Source organism: Cottoperca gobio, chromosome 17 (genome assembly GCF_900634415.1).
Source record: "Cottoperca gobio chromosome 17, fCotGob3.1, whole genome shotgun sequence".
NCBI classification, from domain to species: domain Eukaryota; kingdom Metazoa; phylum Chordata; class Actinopteri; order Perciformes; family Bovichtidae; genus Cottoperca; species Cottoperca gobio.
The window spans coordinates 13,251,262-13,273,189 of record NC_041371.1 but is presented as its reverse complement, the minus strand read 5'-3'; the positions used below and the strand labels follow the sequence as shown (position 1 = coordinate 13,273,189).

The following is a 21,928-nucleotide window of genomic DNA, read 5'->3' as shown; positions in this document are numbered from 1 at the left end:
GGCTCTGGCCCCCCCCCCCTCCAGAGACACAATGACAATAGCAATAACTTTTAGATGAGCAATCAACACCTCATCTATTATTGCAAGGTATCAGTTAACTAAATATAAACATGTAAAGAACATAATTTATGAGGCCCCAATACTATACACTCACTGTAGACTCAGTACATGGATGTATACAATAGTGAGAAGCTGCTGCATGGTCTGTGGGGATGTTTAGGCTTTGAAGGCAGAGGAACTGGTGTGACGGTCATGAAAGCTGGGATGGTAATGTCATGCAGTCAGGACGGAGTAGATGTGGTCTGTACAGTAAAGATGAGCCCCCCCCCCTACGCTCTCCTGGGGTCTTTGGAGAGAGGAGTCGCTCTGAGGCGAGCACGTGTATCCTGCTCTTCTCACATGATTCATCTCCACCAGCAAGCAGCCCGAACATGAATTATTCACTCTGCACTGTGACACGGAGGAAAAGCGAGAGGAAGGGTGGAGGGGTTGTTGAATATGGGATGAAATTAGTAATATAATGCACAGCAAGGGAAAACGTTAGGGAGATCTAGATTAGGGAGTGCCTGACAAAAAAAACATGACAGAGGGCTGAAAGAAACCATGACAGTCACAAAACTATTCTAAACTTTGCTTTTAGGTATTGTTGGTCAAGAAACAATCTCGCCATCAATCGGTTATTGGTCTGACGACCATTTAGCCTCTGGGGGCAATGTCCAATATATGAGAGTGGAGCTGGCGTTGAGGGACAATGTCCGTCACCGGATCGTTTCCCATGTAGGCAGTTTACACTCGGTTAACAACATTTAGTTTAGTTGATAAAAAATAACGTCATCAGACGATAGACGATGGAAAACGAGATTCCATTTTGGCCAATGCGTTCTAAGTAAGTAGCTTTACTAAGTGCTGGACCGTAAAGCACAAATGTGTGCAATAAAACTAAATATTAAGCTAAAAGCGGCACAACTCTGAACTAGAAATGCAGGGATGGGTTTTAGCATAACAAAAGATATCAAGTTTAAAACTAACTGACAAAGGTGACGACATGTTTACCTTTTCCCTTAAAAATACATTATAACAAAATAACAGTTTCCTCCGAAGGCAAGGTCTTAAGTACAGTACAGGTGGAGCCCTCCGGAGGCTTTGGTGAGTGAGTAAACGAGGGGGCGTTAACAAAGTGCATCACCCCTGAAGCCATTATCCATGACACTGACATGTATGGCTGTACTGCACACTGTGTACCTGTGCTGTGTAATGTCATCGGTGTTTGGAGGACTTACGTCACTGCAACCTAAGACGACGCTGAACTATAACAAACAGCTTGCCAATAACTGGGACTGCTTTTAAGCTTAATGATTATTGACACTCAGCATCGACACAATTAAATGCATTTCACAGAAAATCCTTATGAGGAGGAGGAGGAGGAGGAGGATGCATCGAGTGTGGCGAGTCATATTTAAACATATACTAAATGTATATCAGCACGTGCACTATGACAAAAGCTCCGGCACTATCATCTACCCACACATGGGAGTGGTGGTCTTGCTATAGTAAAGTATCAACAGTGGCGGGTCTGTTCGGATGTGATGTTGCGCTCTGAATGCTACAGATAAACTGATGTTTCATCTACAGAAAAGATATGAGGTCATTTTTCAGGACGTGGAGATAAACTGTAACGTATCGAAGCGGCTGATGTAGTCTCCCATCTGAATCGACAGGTGGAGGCGGGCTCACTGGCTGTTACACCCAAACACTGGAGTAAGGAAACAGCATCCCCAAAACACTGAGTCAGTTTTCAACATCCACTCTCAGTCCGACATCTGTAAGCTGATCCTAAGTAGGCCACACGGGAAACCACTCTGTTAGCGCCCATCTTCACACAGTCACACTCCACTGAAACCCCTCCTCAACACACACACACACACACACACACACACACACACACACACACACACACACCACACACACACACACACACACACACACACACACACACACACACAATTCGCTCGAACACACAGACCTACAGCATCTCCTGAATTATTCAGTGTTGTGGTAGAAGCGTGTGTCTAACTGATCTGACCGGCCTTGAGTGCACTGCAACAAAGAGGTAATGTGAGATCCGTAGTTCAGATCCCCGCGAGGAGTTCCAGCTATTCCCAGTGTCATTTTAAAAAGGTTTAACGATATTGTCATTTCAATCATTCTAGTGTATATCAATCACAGTGATGCTATTGTTTGTAGCTAAATATTCATTTATTTATGTGGCAATCAACTTTGTTCGTTTGTGATCACCCCATTAAGACTGAGCTTGGTTGACACGACCAAAACAGTCTTTGTACGGGGAGAAACCTATGAACTTGTCTCAACCTTTGAAATATTAACTTTGTATATGTCAGTCCAAGTCCCTGCCTGACCTTTCAGCATTAGTCAGACGACGATAAGTTGCCTATCCAAGGAGAATGACATTTCTTCTTCTCTGTAGGCTTTCTTACTCTAGGTGCTGGTTCTCAATTTCTCTAATTCATTGCTTTGTCTTCCTGTCCTCACAGGATTGCAATAATAAAAGTCATCCTCTTTTATCTCTATTCTCTTCCCTCTGAGCTCATGTTGGCCTGAAGATACTGTACATGAGATAACTCATTGTGTACGATGGTCAGACGAGAACAGCGTGACAGGTGGTCACATTGTACTCTGTGATATCACTCTGCAGTACCTTCGAGTTACGCAATCTGGGTTCATCCGAGATTGTAAAAAGGTACGTTTGTGGCTCCTGAGGCAGTAAGCACACACACAGTGTCATTCTTTCCAAATCCCCTGCATCAACACTGATCCTTTCATAATGGCACAGATGCTTGAGGGATAAAAACATTGATCGTGAAAGTTTGTTCATGACCTTGGAAATGGTAGTTAAAATGATAGAAGGTAAAAAAAATCATAACTCAATGTCCACTTACCAGCTTTTTCCCACATCTCACAGCCTTCATCTTAACGTTCACCTTTCTTCAACTCAACTTGCTGTTAAAAGACCATGAGATGAGGTTAAAAGCTACACAACTAGAAGGTGGATGAGTTTAGATTCTTCAGGTCAAACAAAGAGGATACCTTCTTGTGGTTATTCTCCACTTGTTCATGCATCTCCTCGTTCATTTAGAACAAAGAGAAGCATGAACAATAATAATAATAACACATTTTATTTGGAGTTGCCTTTCAAGACGCCGAACAAAATACAAGAGATAAAAACAGCAGAACATTGGAAGGGAGAGCAAACAAACAAAACCAGAGATAAGATGGAGACACAGGAAGAAAGCAAGAAAGAGAAGAGGGGGGGGGGGGAGGGTACAGGATGATGGAGACTACAGAGAGTCGGCCAGTTTGAACAGGTGAGTTTTGAGTTGGGACTTGAATGTTGTAATAGTTTCGGACTGTCGGATGTGTGGAGGGACGGAGTTCCAGAGCCTGGGAGCAGTGCAGCTGAAGGCCCTGGCACCCATGGGGATGAGGCGTGATGTGGGGATCGTCAGTAGACCAGCTGAGGATGAGCGGAGGGAGCGGGAGGGGGAATCACTCGTCTGAGCTGACCCGAGACAATCATCAAGTAGCTAACGGGATCTACTCTCTTCCTTTCATAACAGTGTGAAACTCTGAGAATCAAATCAAAATAATTTCTTACTTTTTAAGATTTTTGGGCCCTAGATCGACCATCTCAAAATCTCAATAATTTTCTTTTTACAAAAAGCCACAAAAGCTGTAGCAGATTCATACATACCCATCTAAATTACTTTTAACTTGACAAAAGCAAAAATAAATAAATAAATAAAACCGACAACAAATACAACTTTCTGCCAGGATCAGACGCAGGAGCGTGGCACAACACTAAAAAGCTATTATTGTTTTGTTATTGTTTGTCCATTATGAACCGATGGAGGCTTTCGTGTGTGGGATGATTAGTGAGAGGCAAGCAGAGGTGGATTCTCCATTTACATTTGTGTTTATGTGTGTGTGTGTGTGCACCCACCTCACAGTGGGAGGGGCAGAGCTGATCAGTGGGTAGGGAAAACAACAGAGTGCTATCTCCGGTCAGCAGACTTGTACGGACCACAGCCTACCGTCTCCTTTAGAGATACTTTATACACACACACACAAAATAAAGCACACATACATACAAACAAACATGCTTGGTCACACAAACACATATGCATTTCTGTGCAGCCCTTAAACGTGCGAGTACGAACACATTCTTTAACTGTGGCAGAGAGGAAAGAGAGGAGAACTTCTTATTTTCCTATCATTAGAACAATAATACATTAGACTTGTATAGCGCTTTTCTTGTAACTCAAAGATGCTTAAGCTTATCATATTTTATAACTTCCTTCCCATCTTGTCTTTGGTTGTTTACTGGTCTCATGCAGACCTCCTCACTGTTGTCCCTCCCTGAAGGAAGGCTTCTCTTCTCTTCCTATCCATGTCACTTCACTAGTAGCCTGCAGCCAGGCATGTGGATGGCAAAAGGGTGAACGTCTTGAGGAAACAGAGAAACAAAGAGGGAGTGGGTGAGAGGAACAAGGAGAGGAAAGGAGATGTGGTGAGAGAATAAAGATTGGAGGGGAGGGTGAGGGAATGAGGTCTCATGGCTAGTCTCCTAACAGAGCAGATCTGCTCTTCTGCTCGTCCCACCAGGGTGCAACAGCCTGCTTTACTTCCTTCGTCCCTCCAGTCTTGTTTTATCCCTCCCTTTCTCTTCTCATTTCTCCAAGCTCCTGCCTTCAAGAGCCAAATGTGCAGACGCTATAAGGCACCATCTGCCCTGAAGAAGCAAGCACAAATTTGCCTGAGCGAGTGGGCTGTTGCTGTACGAGCAGAGTGTCTTCCTCGGGAACATGTTTTAAATTGACACAGAAAATGAAATATTTTCCAAGATGTAGTATATATATAGAGATACTAGCAGTTTTTGTTTTTGTTTAAATGCTTCATATGCACAAGAGCAACACAACAAAATAAACATGCATAATTCTGATCAGACATATTTGTACAGACACTTACTCCCACTGGAAGACTTGCAGTACTAGGCACAGTGATGGATAACAGGGAACATGTGAATGTTGGATTCCCTCTCTCCACCCTCCAAGTCCCAGCCTCCTCCATTCTGCCCACCCACCTTTCCTCCCCCTAATTTCCTCTCCGCTACCCTCCTGTCCTCCCCTCTCCTCGCCCAGCTCACACCCCATCACCTCCGCCCAACCACTGCACAGATAAATTATACATCAGAGACCTTCTCTCCCTCAACATCTTTCCACCCTTGCCTTGCTATAGGACAAAGAATGGTTTGTGCTCGAGTAAACATTATAGAAAAAGCTGATCTCTGGGCTCCTTCTTGAATATCTGTTCTGATATAAATCTGGTCGCGTGAGCTTGTGGAGGCTCGAGCTACGGTAGGAAGACGACAACATCCTGCATTTCAAGTAGGCGCATCCCTCGCTCTCACACCTCGCGTCGTCATAGAGACAAAAGAGTAGCGCTGGTCACTGTAATGTATGTAGGTCAGAATGGTCCAGCTCTCAAAAAATAAACACCAGGCAGTAGAACAGTGCAACTCACGCCTTCGTTAGACGAGGAGAATGCCAGAAAGTTTGGATAATGAGCAGCACCGATGTGAGAAAACAGCTCAAACAACACAAAACTACGCTGAATGTTTACAGTGGAAATAAACGTCGACATTTCACTGGGATTTCAGGCTTTTCCAGTCTGCCGACAAGTGCGATTGTGTGCCAGAACATTCTTTTTCAGCAGCCAAATTAGTGGGTTGACTTTAGGTGAATGCACAATAAAGACAAGAAATTGCTGTTTTTTTGACAACAAATGTGGCTCTGAACTGGGTCACAGCTGATCCATTTACAAAGTGCTTCTTCAACATGAAGAAAACAAACTGAAAGCTGTGCCTTGGCCATTTCCCTTAAAATGAGGGAAACTCTTGTCTTCAGGCAAATTTTCAGTGAGATGCAATGTTAGTGTCAGTGTGTGTGTTGTGTATCCGTGCCTGTGCGTGGACCCCTGTCTAACTGATCAGCATCTTCGCATTCAGCTGCCACTTTCTCCCCTTATGGCAATCCTGCACGCCAAGCTAAAATTAACCTCCTTTCTTCCCTTTTCATCAAAAATAACAGTCTCTTACTTTTATCTCTCCTTTCGTCTTTATCTCTCCCACTCCCTCTCACAGCCTCCTCACCCTTTATGCCTTCCCTTTCCATAAGGGACCAGAGAGGTTTGCTTTAATTACTGAACTACTTTTCACACCGCCGGAGAAAGACAGAGACACACTTCAGAAGCCCACACCCGCCCACTGTCATGCTCTCAGCACTGCTTTTAATGCCTATACTCCCAAGTCTGTGCGCGCGCGAGCATATTGCTTGTGTTTTATTTTGTTAAAACTTTCCTCTTACACGGTCACTACCTTACAGCAGACACGGATACAAAAGCAGCATTTCACTTCGAATGAATATGCTATATTAATTAAGCCACGTTTGCTATTCTTGGTGCAGTATGATGAAAAAATGATGCAGACTTTGTACTGGATGTGAAGGCACAGAGTCAGCGAATGTGTAATTAATAAACTCATCAAAAAAAACAAAAAAAAAAACGATGTAAAACTCAGAGGAATAGGAGCCGGAGAGAATCTGGAGCAAAACGTTAGCGGCTGGTACGGTGACACGTTTGGCTTCGAGGCAGGAAGAGTAAAAGAGGGGAGGGTGTTCCCCTGCTTTTGGCTCGCTCCCTCAGCGCCTTTGTTTCCTCGGTCTCTAAATCTGACGCTACCTTTTAAAGCCCAGGACACTTATTACACTAATCAAGCCCTCGCTTGCACTTATATGTAATTATCCATTAAGTTCTCGCGGGTAGACTTGCATCAGCAGCAGCTGGGTAATTAGTTTATTGTAGCCATTCTCTATTTAGCAACACTTTGAGTTTACAGCTAACGCTTTGTTACTTTCTATGATTAGATTTGTAGCCATAAACTGCCACTGCATATTTAACAGCTTGGACAGAAATGGAAAGGTCAATCAACAGAGACAGGCATTGTGGATAAGTCAAGAGCCAAAAACAAAAACAACTACTTCAATAAAGTCTTAGCTTGACAAGCCTGAGATAAAGCATTTGGCAGCAGCTGGAGACGGAGGGAGACGCAGCAAGACAAGCGGAGAAGGAGGGAGGCAGAAAGGGAAGTAAATTGGGCCAGTGTGTCTGACTGCTCGAGGGGTCTCCCGCGGGACGGGGAAAGGGGGACAGCCCCGTGGAGGTTCCAGCAGCACACTAACACAGTCCGGTCCATTCACTGGGCCAGTAGTACGGCGAAGCCACGGAAACTAAAACCAACAAAATGTTACCCGACACAAAATTGACACTTGAATCCCCTCGATACTTCCTCAGCAGCTCTGAGGAAGGTATTTGGTGATGTGTGCTCTGTAACTCTTACTTTATCTCTTCCTCTTTTTAAACTACATAAATGATCAATCAACATTACTAGAAACATCTGAGCTTTATCGTAGTATTAAATACAATGGCCCCCAGGATTTCCTATAGGTATAAGTAGATATTTGATCGGTAATTAAGTTTTACTTCATTAAGTATATATCTTTTATGAATGAGATGAGATCTTTTTTAGGCACCAGGATCTATGCAGAGGAACTGGTTCCTGCACCTCTGGAAAAGTTCTCCCAGTGAAAACAAAACCAGCTATATAATGACTAAGAATCCTGCATTCAAATGATTTTCCATCTCAATGGGCGACTTGGACAGAGGACACTGGTATTTACTCTGACGGTCACTGGTTCACAGACAGTACTGGCTCGCCAGAGCACAGAAGATGGTTTTCTAGTGTGAGTGTTTGCTGTATGCGAGTTCTGCTGAATAACAGTAAACCTAATTTACTGAGCGACTGTGGAGAGCATTAGAGGTAGAAAACACTTCTGTACGGCACAGGACTGCTGCAGACGTAGGCTGGCCAGTTTCCATAACAACCTGAAGAAGAAGAAGAAGAAAAAAAAAGAAGATAAAAAAACCCAAACAAATTCAGCTAATTTATTCTTGAAGTTTGGGTGCAAGAAAGCAAGTCTACTCATCTATTTGTGCTATTGCATAACATATAACTGCAGCCTCGGTGGATTGTTCCAAAAGCAAGAATTGATGCTAAATGTTGTCGCCGCACCTCCTCCATGTTCTCACAAGTACTGGAATTTGTTGCTGCCACATCAGTTCTGTTTAGAGTGTCGAAGGTTCCTCCATTCAGAAGTAATGTAATTAATGTAATGTAACGTCAGCTGTTTGAGTGCCAGTGAATGATGGTCTATTGCCCGACTATATAAACCAACAAATCTTTTGAGACAATAAAATATAAAAATCCCAGATCGGGAGCAAAGCTACATATATTGTATATACATTTAAAAAATAAGGATCAAAGAGATTAACACACAGACACTTGTCTACAGTAATTGGCCGGCAATCTCTTGTGGTTTGAGCGTTGAGAAAAGCCCCCAATAATATAGCGAGCAGCTGTTGGTCAGCATGGATTCCCTTCTTGACTCATTGTACAGCAGGCTTTACTCACGGGAGAATGACCAGTACAACAGGTTATATTCTGTTCAAATATTAATATTTCAACAGTGCTTGATGACATAATAATAATAATACATTTAATATAGCGCTTCTCTAGACACACAAAGAAGCTTTACAATTTAGAAACATTGCGTACAAGCATAAAAACAGCCATATATACAAAGTGCAACTGAGAAGGCCCGGTGACACCAGGTTCAGAGTTTGGTCCTGGTGGTCTTTAGGTCATTTGCATCTCCGGACCTGAGGCAGCAGGGCTGGGAAGTTGCGGGGGAGGAGTTCTGAGAGGTAAGGTTGTTTAAGGCTTTGTGGGTGGCGAGTAGTATTTTGAAGACATCTACTTGACAGTTGTCAAATCACGCTTGCATGGACTACTTGCTACCTCTGACTTTATTTCACAGTGCACATTGATTTTGAATTTCTTTGCCGAGTTACCTCAAAACAAGAATGTTATTTAGTCAAACACAATGCAGACTTGACGGTGATGTTCTCTGTGAGGGATTTCATAATTCTGGCAAATTTCCAGGCTGAATATATACACACATGAGAGAATATGTACCTGAACTCCCAGCCTGCACAAGAGCCTGCAATAAGGTGTTCAAATCCGAGAATTGCCCCCTCTCTGGGCAACACTGCAGTTATCTTCCAACTCTGAGCCAACGTGCAATAAGACAGCATTATTTTTATTTCCAGTTATACTGCCAAAGTTATAAAGCAGCTCTTGCTCTTCACACAAAACCAGGCCGAGACTCATTAAATATTAGATCATAAAAGTGTTCTTTAACTGTGCTTCTACTGTCTCATTATACAGCAAGTGTTAGAGCCTTCGCAGTCAGGCAGCCAGCGCTGCAGACTCAGGGGAACAAGTGATGAGTTCGAGCCCAGTGTAGTGTGACTGTACTGTATGTGAGGGAGGGAGAGGAGCAACTGGATCCACATTAAAGCAGTGAGGACTACAGAGAGAGGGGCAGAAAATAATAGGTGGAAGTACAAGACTATACGGTATAGACTCTATACCGTATAGTCTTGTACTTCCACCTCTATACTATAGAGGAAGAGATTTGAGTGACATCTCCCTCACTGACCTGTTAGGTCAGGACAACATATCTATTATCATCTTTACTGGCACATAGAGTTATGTGAATTTCTCAGCAGAGCTCCACCCAACCAGAGTATTTAAAGACACCTGTGTGGGTGTGCAGGGGGCTTTAGTATTAAATTTATATTCCTTACAGTAATTATTTACATGTAGTTTGACCAACAGCCCCATATCAGGCCAAAGCCCACCGACCTACAAGCCATATTAAGTAGAAGCAAAAGAGGGCACTCCCAATGCAATAGCCAAAACATTTAATAAATAAAACAATTAAAAAAGATACTCTCTGTCAACAAAAGCCGTTGCAGCGAGATGTACAATACCTGGCGTCTGGCCAACGAGGGAGTCTGAACAGAGTCTGCACCGAGGCAAACAACATTTACTGGAAGGAGGAAGAGTTGGCTCTAGTCTGACAGCTCATACTGAGGACTCTCCTGGCAATGCCAAACCAACAGTACAGTAGTCTGGACAGCTGCGGTTCAACCACAACTTGTTGGTGTCATTAAAGACGCCTGGGGTTGTCATCAATATCATGCCAAGAAGAGTAGATGGATGAAGTTGGTGAGCCATTGAGCATTTGGTGGGAGGCCCAGCCCACTGACTGGCTGGCTGTTGTAGCCCTTAAGTGTTTTTCTGCTTCCACCTGGTTGGACTGGACTCCCACAGTGAACAGAGAGTAGCAGTCACTGTAGGAGTTGATGTTAAAGCGACTGGAGGGGGGCTGAGTCACCGGCGATGAGGCTTTAATCCAAATTTAACAGACAGAGGAATTCCCTAACTGTTGTACTGCAGCATCAGACCTGACGGTACAATCAATCTGACATTCCCACATGCTACATCAGCCGCAATGTAAACAAACAGGCGTGTGAAGATAAATACGCAGCTAGTTTGGTTAGCCTTGCTAGCCCCCACAGTAGATTCAGTCAGGTACAATACATGGGTTCAATCCATTTCTTAAATCTGTACAACATAGGTGGAAAATGCAAAGTTATTACTTACCTATTAGTCAAAATGGACACACTTAGTCCGAGTAAAAATACAGACAACCTTCTTTCAAGGGCAACAAACACAGTATGGATGAGAGTCAACACCACTTTATCAATACTGAAAAACCTGAGGCAATAGCACAATACAGTAATTTATACCCTACAACTGTAGTGTGTGTGTTTGTGTGTGTGTGTGTGTGTGTGTGTGTGTGTGTGTGTGTGTGTGTTGTTTTAGAGATTAAAACAAGAAACTACTGAGATGTGACCTACATTTATTCCGTTTTCTTTGCCACAACTTAGATTTTATTGCAAAAGAAATGTACTGCTGACTATTTGTTATCAATCAGGTTATGATTCTGCTGCTGCTGCTGCTGCTGCTGCTGCTGCTGCTGTTGCTGCTGCTGCTGCTGCTGCTGCTGCTGCTGCTGCTGCGTCATGTTACTGTAAGAGCTTTCTGACAGACAGATCAGCATTTTGATAACTAATGTAAATTTGTAAACTCTGTCCTCTCTTGAGCAAAACAAGAACACACTATGATATGCTTCTAGCAACTGCAGACTTTTCCTTTAGTCACTTCTGAACAGCTCATCTTTACTTCGGGAGATCAATATGATCATGTTATGCGAAAATCCAGAGTATGTAAATCTGTTGTCTAATGCTTATTGGTAATGGAAGGTGTACATACATTCTAGTTAATGTTATACATGAAAAAACAACAGTCAGTTTCTTTAGGATAACATAAAATGTAATAAAACAATCAGATTCTGATGTAGTATGTTGTCAAATATGTCTTTAGTATAGTTGACTACATATTTTCAGCATTGCATGTTAGCCTGATTTCTATGGACAGTAATGACAAAAACATCAAGAGTGCTTTTCCCAGAGCTAATCCCAAAGGGGACTGAACAAATCCCTTTGCATCTTGCCACCGGCATCAAAGCTGGAAAGAGTAACACTGCACATCAAAGCCTGAAACAAAAAGACTAAATAAATAAATACAATCATCAACAGCTGAAAAAGCCTGGAAAAATAAAATCCACCTCATTCCCTTTTACTGTTTCTGGCCCATCCAGTGAACAACCACAGCAAACAATCAAAAGCTCACTGCTGTGAGCTGCTTTGTCCAACCTTAAAATGTCACATCCAATTCAACAGACACTCAATACTGCCCTTACTCTCACTAAGTACTGGTGAACTGTAGCTATTATTTTGGAGCTATTTTTGTGGCAGCAGTCGATGCTGCAGGCATAATATGCAGCTTGGAGACTGCTACAGCAGCGTCTAATCACGTGCCAAGACCAGGTCGGCCAGAGCATTAGAGGGGGGGCCTCACTCCTCCATCCTCTGATAGAAAGTGCTGCTTTGACTGGGAAAAAGAAGATGAAACTTTTCATGCGACACAAGCTTTACTGTACAGTTCTGATTTGGACTCAATAAGGTTTTAGAGGAATATGCAGCTGACTCATTTGTGCACATTGGTGCCAATCATTTTGCATGACAGAACATCTAAATACAGGAAAATCACATTTTAGTAGTAGCTGATACCACCTCAGCAGCAGGCGTAACACGGTCGCTCCATCACTGTCGCACCTTCTGTTTGTTTGTGCTCTGCTTATCCGTCACTTTTCAGTCCCCGTGTCTGTCTCTCCATCTCTCACCGTCTGATCGAGGACTGGATGAGCAACTTGGATTGAAGAAACTGTGATTATTTAGTGTAAATGCAACGTGGCCCCAGGCTGTTGTTTTTCATAATTAAGTACTGGAGCAACAATCTGGCTACAAACAAGACCCAGAACAGACAGGGACATTCACACTGCCGGGCTGCTCCAAATGTATTCCTCATTTTCACAACCACACTGTATACAGGTCAGAGTGACCACATACAATAGTCCCACAGTGGAGGCACTGTGCATTATAAATGTTTTGAACGTGTAAAAGAGGGAAACATAGCGCCCTGCCCTCCCTCTCTTTACACGTGAGCAGCTTTGTCTTCTGAGCGCTCTGCTGTTATCTCTTTCTTCTCGTCTATTTCTAAATTTGAAGCGACATAAAAGCCGAGGCAGTTTTTTCGCCTTTTCTGTATAATTGTATCATTTGGCAAGAGGTAGAGTTATTTCAAGCCTTTGGATATCTCTGTACACAACCCAGAGGCACAGAGGGACATCAAATTGAAGATTTCATAGGTTCATAGAAAGAGAGGGCGGAGAAAAGGAAAATATCACAGATTATAGATGGACACATCTATATTCTGCAAGTGGGTCAGCATATACATTCAGAGATTTGATGTTATGGACAAATGTCAGGTGAACACAATGGACATGTTTTTGTCAAAACATCATATTAATGGAGATACGAGAAGCTTATGAGTAACTGAGGTTTATGTTCATTAGCCTGATTTGATGTCAAGATTTACTCATCCTTTGAACATATTGAGGCTGACAAGATTTGGATGTTTAAAATGTCAAAGTTCATTTAAATTGCATGAATGTACGCATCGATTGTTAACATAATAAGAATCTCTCGGTGGATTTAAAATGCATATTTAAAAAAGGTTCGAATCAAACCCAAAGTTTCATCTCCATTTCAGTAAACAGAAGACGACAAAACAAACTTTCCCTTTCCCGCACACCTCTCGCCCGGCGATGGCACGATGGGATGCACTGCACTGTCACCTAGTTTCCATGGTAACATGTTGCTATGGAAACAGGCCCTGGAACAGACTCGGGAGTCGGGTGGAGATGTTGTTGCAGGAGAGGCGGAGGGAGGCGGAGGGAGGCGAGGATAGAGAAGCAAAAAAAACAAAACATTGGGAGAGGAGAGCGAAAACAAAATGGATATAAAGTAAAGTGGAGGGGCTCAAAATACAAGTACTATCCGAGCATTAACGCAACTCGCTCCTGTCACCAGAACTTCAAGACGCCATTCACTTCATACCGCCTCTTCTGACCAGGGCGGGCCATTTTATTTCTGGGATATTTTGGGATGCGAGTGATTGATAGTGAACACGATCCCACGTTGGAGAAAAGGAGGGAGTCGCCTCATTGACATTCACTTCACTCGTCTGTTGACCTTGTACAGCAAACATTACATAACCACTGGGATGGCTGATGGCCGGCACTACAGCCAAACACGGAGTTCACACTCTGAGACATTCAGCACGAGGACAAATTAAACTCTCCTTTGTTTATGAAGATATATACGAGTGGTGAGGGTCGAGGTGAGACTTAAGGTATAGGTTAAGCGCTTGTGTTATGTATGTAGTGCTGATGATTTATGGTCAACAGAGAGAACACAAATATGAGTATTCAGAAGAAAAGGACAAGAGTTTGTATGTGTGTGTGTGTGTGTGTGTGTGTGTGTGTGTGTGTGTTTGCGTGCGTGCGTGTGTGTGTGTGTGTGTGTGCTAAAATGCATATCAATTCACTGCAGGAAGTTCAATAATTCACCTTTTCAAGATAACAGCCAATAGCTGTGTAACAAACACACAAACACACTCAATCACAAATACTATGAGTAAGAGAGGGAAGTGGCAAACAGCTTAATGTGTTTGTTACTGAGAAAATAACAAGGAGGCAGCGCTAGCAGCCGGCAGGTAAATCCAAGCCTAACACACTCATTTGCAGATGTCCGGATTCACGAGGCAGTTTCCAAGAAATAAAACACCGACCAGCCTTTGGACTACATTTGATTTCCCGTAACGTCTTCTTGCGCACTCACCACCCCCTCCTCATCTCCATCTAGCTCTGTAATCTCTCCCTGGCTGAAGTTGGACTGCAGCCTGCTGGGTTAGTCTATTTAACTGCTGTCACATAGAGAGCCTTGGAGCATGCTGTGTACTACGCTCAGTGACAGACAATATGGGCAGCAACTGGCAGGGAGCACCATAGGACAGATGGATGCATACAAACACACACATTCAGACGCACACTTCGGCTCATTCACTCAATCGCTCTGACAAACTGCACCAGCGAGTTCAGTCAGACTTTCTACATCATGGCTGCTACACAAACACAAGTGTGTGGGAAATGAAAACACAGCTGAGAGCAAAGATGTGCAAACAGGAAGCAAGTTAATAACTTCATACATAAAACAATAGAAGCAATCCCCATTTTCATCATAACATTGTCACGATTTAGAGTAGGTATGTTATGTCCCACGAGCGTAGACCCACATGCAGGGTTGGGGTTAGAATCCATTATTGAATAGGATTCCTTTGAATCCCTCGTCTAACACTAGTGTTTAGTGGTAGTTAATGTTTACAGTGTGTAGATACAAACTCAAAGTCAAACTTTAAAAAGGAAAAGTTTGATATTTTGGGACGTTTTACAGCGGGGTTATGTGCAGGACTATTTCTTGTTTGGGACCTCCCTAGACTCTCCTCCGGTTGATAGGCAACAGACATCAGACACATAACCCCGCTGTAACACACTGACCCATAACAGCCCATAAAACTGGCGTTTGTGGTTTTTACACTTCAGTTTTTGTACAGAATAAACAAAAGGAGATATAACATGTTGCTTAGTGAGCTTTAGGTTTGATGAGGGATTTGTTAGCATCAAAGTTGAACTGATTAACTGAAGCTAAGCACAAGTACCACAAGTCCCACATTCTTTCCTCTTATATTTTACGATGACATGTTTCAGTCGCACCTTACAATTAATATGCACATTTAATCAGACCGGATGTACATGTTTTATATCCCAACATCCCATAATAACCACTGACAGGAGGACCGTTTAAACAGGTAGCAGATGATGAAGGCCGAAAGATGAAGAGTGAGAACATCCGATGGTCAGACCAAGAGAGGAAGAGAAATGAGGCAAAATGTTCTCTATGAACTGTTACAGTTGCCTCAGGCATTACTGTTTTCTGTGAAGGTTTGCAATGACTTCAGTTTGACGCAACTGAAGGAGGCGATTTAATTAACTGATTGGGGATATTACACAACTCTACTTCTGTCCAATGAAACATCCAACCCTACAACTACACCCTGAAAGAGCATCCACGTCTCTGTGATCCACGTGTTGCAAACTGACATATATCCACCTCCTCATATGTAAGCTCATGTTGGTGGTCGATAGTGACGCTGATGTTTGTGATGTGACGCCAATCTGATTTTTTTAATTTTATTTTCTACAACAAGTAAAGGTTCTCTTCATAAATGTGTGATGAGGCCGTAAAGGTGATGTCACTTTATGAGGTTCATTTAATGCTTAAAATCCAAGTACAGTTTAATGGCAAATACACTTCTTCCTGTTAAGAATTGTTAAATCTATTTATACCAGAGTAATGCCACACATTAGGACATTTCTTGGACGTGATTTACGTATTTCTTCATCGTTTCACTGTTGGCACACAGCAAACATTAAGAAATGTTTTCACATTTACAATATGGTGTGTGTGTGTGAAGTGCAATATCTGCCAAAAAGACTGCTGACAGCCACTTCGTTGCAGATGCATAAGTCACTGTCACAGCATCACACTTCTTCCAGCATGGGAGGTGTCAGTTAAATAAATGTATAATTATCGTGAGGTTGTCAAGAAGCAGTTAAGTGCAACGCCGTGCTGTCTGACTCAAAGACCATTTTGAAAGAGACTTCAGCACAAAAGAAATGCAAAGAACTCCGTCTACACATCTGGAGCTGTGACACTGGAGGGCACAGGGTTACATCCATGTCGCATGTATGCCGAATCCCTTTTTTATTTCTGTCAGTGTGTGTGCATGAGGTTTTTATTAGTGTGTACGTGCGTGTGCGTGTGTCTTTAGCGCTAGTGGCCAGCTGTTCAGCAGTGGGATCCCTGCACATCTGGCAGCATGCATTGGCCTGGAGCCGAGAGGTTATCCAGCATAAAGCTATGAGAAATTGAGGGGAGAGGAGGAGAACAGATTAAAGACAAAGGGTGGCGGCGGAAAGCTTGAGAAAATGAAAAGATGATGGATTCAGATTCATAAAATGAGATGAAAATAAACGGATATACAATGAGTGTTTGAGAGAGACATGGAAAGAAGTTAAACACACTGATGCACTCCTGTAGTCTTGTCATTTTAATCCAATGAAGAGAAACAACCTTGAAAATATATATCGATGTAGAAAGGCAAACTATGTAAAACTCAGTGCTCAGGTCAAATTATTGAAGCCAGAAGATCAGAAAGAGTTCTGTCTACACTCAGGTGACACAAAAATACATAACCAGCTTCCTGTCTGGCCTGATGGCCTCGTCTTTCCATTAATATAATAATAATAATAATAATAATAATAATAATAATAAGCTTTATTTGTATAGCACCTTTCATACAAGAATTGCAGCCCAAAGTGCTTCACAGCAGAAACATAACAATTAGTACACGATTAGAATAAGAGCATTTACAGTACAATAATCACAGTGTTGATGTAAATGAGTCTGAAGTACCATTATAAAAATAGCAGAATTAAAATAGTATAAAATAACATTGGAATTCATGCCTAGTTTCCGTATCTGTGCCGTACTTAACGACCCTCCTGTCGGAAAACCACATTCATCACACCATTCTTGTAAATGTTTTAAACTATCAGAGCCATATTTTGAAAGCATGAGATCAACAATGGGCCCCTGTGGCCCTTCAACTGGTTTACTCCCTTTGCTACCCATTCCTGGTAGTCTTTGTATTTACATTTACAGTGTCAACCTCTTTATTGACCTTTTAACGTATAAAACACAGACGTCTCCGTGACTCCAGATTCTTTTGGCAAAATCTTGGTTAAAGCCTGCTTCATAAACAAACCCCTGTTTGTTAAGTTTTATTGGTTAAAGCCAGTTTTTCTCCAATATATTCTTTAATCTTTCACTTTTCCACTAATTGTGTAAAGAACATGAAAACACATTTATCAGAGAAACTTCTATTTGATCTCAAGTTTTTCAAAAATGTATCCTAGTTACCTTTACACATTCAATGTTAAACCAGTAATAATTCACCATTAAAAGGCTAAAGTAAAGAGATATAAAATATCACTATTAAAAGGCTAAAGTAAAGAGATATAAAATATCACTATTAAAAGGCTAAAGTAAAGAGATATAAAATATCACTATTAAAAGGCTAAAGTAAAGAGATATAAAATATCACTATTAAAAGGCTAAAGTAAAGAGATATAAAATATCACTATTAAAAGGCTAAAGTAAAAAGATATGTTTTTAGTTTACTTTTGAAGATATTGAGCGAGCTTGCCTCCCTAATGTCTGCAGGTAAAGTGTTCCATAGCTTTTTCTTTTGGATGTTTCTGGGAACATTTAATAAACCAGTAGTGGATGATCGTAATGTTCTTGGGGCACATAGATTAGAGAGTTGGCCGTGTAACTTGGTGCGGTTCCGTTTAGGGCTTTGTATACAAGAATGAGAACCTTACAGTCAATCCTAAAAGCTACTGGAAGCCAGTGTAGAGCGGCTAACACTGGACTGATGTGGTCTCTCCTCTTGGTTCTAGTCAGCAGCCTTGCTGCAGTGTTTTGGATGAGTGTCTCCGTTGTTTTTTTTGGGAGGCCGGTAAAGAGTGCATTACAGTAATCGAATCGGCTTGAGATAAAAGCATGGATTAGTTTTTCAGCATCCTTTCGATTTATAAATTGTCGGATTTTAGCTATATTTCTAAGGTGGAAGAATTGTGTTTTTGTCACCTTGTTTATGTGGGATTTAAAGCTTAGATCTGAGTCTATGATAACACCAAGACTTGTAACTTCAGGTTTAATCCAAGGAGTAAGTTTCCCCATGTTATTCAGCATCATCTCTCTTTTTGTTACAGGACTAGTAGGATTTCAGTTTTGTTCTCATTTAATTTTAAGAAATGATTGCTCATCCATTTATTTATTGCTGACAGACAGGTGGTGGATGGAGTTAACAGCTGTAGTATCATTTGGTCATCCGCGTAGCTATGGAAGCCAGTTCTTACCAGTTCTGTTTCATTTGTTGGAGCATGTGTCGTTTGAAATCAACAGTATTTGCATATTGATAGATTCTGGATATTGCAACGAGGGAGAAAGAGTAGATGTAACTTGTAACTCAAATGTAACAAGGTAATTGTTATTATTATTGCAAGCAGAGTATTGTCATCAAGGAGACCTTTAAAGGGGCAATTTTAGACAGAGAAAGACATAAAAACCTACAGGAAATGTTATTTAACTATGAGAAAAACAACACACTTATATAATATACAAGTATATTAGGAGACTTGAAACACTACCGTCCAAATTAAAATCTTTACAAAAGGCATATAAAACCAGTTAGGACATATAACAACTTTAATGTCTGCTCAAAATGGTGCCAAAAAAGGACTCCACAGCGGACAATTGGTGAGTTACATGATCTGTTTGTACCTGCAGGAAATGGGGTCTATTTCTGGCGAGAGGGTCAAGTCTCAAGAGTCCAAATCAGCGATCTCTCCCTGATTCAACCACTCCTTTAGGCAGCAAATAGCTGTTACCTTAGCTGTCTGCTCTGGTCCATTTGCTCAAAAGTGAAGAGATCATTTTGGTCACTTGAGATGGAACAAGCATTATGTTGTGTGGATCTCTGCCAGCAGACAAAAATATGTTTCTTACAAGTCTTCTGCGTGTGTCCGCTGTGTGACTGGAGTGCGGGCAGATAGAAGATCACAAGAATGAGCCATCGACCCGGGCCAGCTTTCAGGGGACAGTGAAACGTTCGGGTAGAGGAGAGGAAAAAAAGAACGCAATAGAGGAGAGAACGTGACCCAACATGCAGGCTTGATGGACTTGATGTGTGGAGGAAGACCGTTTTCACAGTTGTGTGGATCCTATCTATCCAGAAACACCTCACACATACATGAGCACATGCCAATGCACAGACGCACACATACATGCACAATGATGCCTCTCGCATATCAAATTCCCCAGACATCCAAACATACACATAATGTACAGAAAAAACCCTCCACTGTAATAATAGCACTCTCATGTTTCCATGACTCCTTGATCTTTAAATGTGCAATGCATGACAGAATACATTCTCCATAATGTGCAACTAAAGGCAAACGTGGTGATGAGAGTGTCGACTGGAATTAATGCAAAATGGAGCCAACCTCCTAAACTCGTCTGAACTGAAATGATAACTAATGAAACAGTGAACACAAAGCATTTCAGTCGAGCCTCCCTTTCCTACCTTCCTCGTTTCTGACTTTGAAAGACATTAATGAGAGTAAAGTGTCCGTATCGATTGTGCAGCATTCTAACACTGATCGAAGAGCAAGAGAGGAAAGATACAGACGCAGGCACAGAGGGAGAGTGCAGCCTATCGAAGAAGCTTCCAGACAGCTGCCAACTGAGGAACAGTGCACCCTGTATAAATAATACAAAGTGTTTGTTTAACTGCCTGGCTGTAAAACAGAAACAGAGGTGTAAGTAGACGTGCGTATGGCTTTCTGCGATTACACTCATTTGTGCACGTTTCCAGTACGTGTTACATTGTATTTAATGCTTCTTAAACTCAAGAATAATGATGAAGGAATACTGTAGAAGGGCCAAACAAACAACAGAGATGCACTTCTTTTTAACGCCTAAAGTACTCTTAACGTCTGCCCTATTTCTTTCTATGTCAAACAAAGGAAGTTTTTCCTTGTGCGGTGCGAGGGTCTAAGGACAGAGGGTGTCGTAACCTGTACAGTCTGTAAAGCACACTGAGACAAATGTATAATTTGTGATATTGGGCTATACAAATAAATTTGATTTGATTTGATGTCAATGAAACTAAAAGACAGAACCAGCGTCAACAATCTACTGGACCATGCGTGCCATCCACACCAGCGCAGACCGCAAGACGCACGTTAAAGCAAAAGTTCAACAATATGCTCATTAGCTTACTAGGGGAGACTTAGATGAGCCGATCGATACCACTCTCATGCGTCTCAGCCAGAAGCCGGTTAGCTTAGCTTAGCACAAAGACTGGAAACGGGGAAACAGCTAGCCTGGCTCTGTCCAAAGGAAGCAAGAGCTGAAGTTTGGGAACCACTGCAGACTGACGAGTAGTGATTAGGTATAATACACTGAATAATATAAAACATCCCAGCTCTCACACTCTCTCACACATGAGATTTGCGTGGTCTAATAACCTTCTTCAAGGGGTGTACTCCACTCCACTTGACTGTGGCTTACATTGATTTTCCACACATTTACTCTAAATATGGATTTCCCCGTCTTTTTACTCCACTCCAGGTCGTGCTTGTCTTGCGTCACCTGGATAAACAAAGTGGAGGGGGTTTTTCGTTTCAGGTTTTTCTGACCACACATCTGCCGAGCTACACTTTTCTCTTCCTCATTATGCTCCCTCTTTTTCTTCTCCTGTACCTCGTCTCTAGTCTTCCTCATCCCTCTCTCCTATATTCTCTTATTCCAATTAGTGATCCTACCTCCTTTAGGCATCCGTTGTTTCCATAGGAACAGTGCTCTGTAGTCGATACCAGTCGTCTAGGCAACGGTGAGCTGGGAAGGACATTCTGTGTGTGTGTGTGTGTGTGTGTGTGTGTGTGTGTGTGTGTGTGTGTGTGTGTGTGTGTGTGTGTGTGCACATGTCACACGTTTACTTGATATGGGCTGGCCCCTGGCACAGGTATGTTCTCTGTTCAGCATTTTTATGACAGTCAGACAAATTCAAAGTTGTCTTTACTTGTTATGTGTTTAAAGTATATTTCATTTAACATCCTAGGGATATAGTGCCTTTAAATTTCATTAAAAGGATATTCGACCAGCCCGCGCAGTTATTTCCCTCACTTTCCTCTTCAAGTCTACTACAGTGTGTATTGTGTTGTTGGTCTCTAATTCTCCTTCTCTTTAAACTTTCTCCCTCAGTATTGTGCACACATGAACCATCATACTCTAAATGTGTCTCTCACTCTGCTTATTGCCTGATCATATGCATTAACACCACTCAAGGGCAGTCCCTGTACATTATAATCCATGTCCTGGGTACAGATTGTATTGTCTGCAATCAGCGACATAATACCAATCCTGTGTGTGTGCTTATTCAAAGTGTGTGTTATGCATCATGTAAGTATTAAAGCATGTGTGCATTAAAGCATGCAATCACATTTATGAATTATAGTAATGACTCATGACTCACAGTTGCATTTGCCGACCCATGTCAGTGCACTACAGGACACGTTATATCCGTGCGTAACCTCCAAACAGTCTGTGTGTGATTTTGAGTGAGTGAGGGGGAGGGAGGGCGAGAGTGTGTGTTAAAAGGGAACAGAGG

The 21,928-nt window shown here is 42.1% G+C and overlaps 1 protein-coding gene across 2 annotated transcripts in view; it reads right to left on the bottom strand.

Moving 5' to 3' along the window:
* ece2a (endothelin converting enzyme 2a) overlaps positions 1 to 21,928 on the bottom strand; it is a 70,655-nt gene that overhangs the window by 2,729 nt on the left and 45,998 nt on the right. The window lies entirely within an intron of this gene.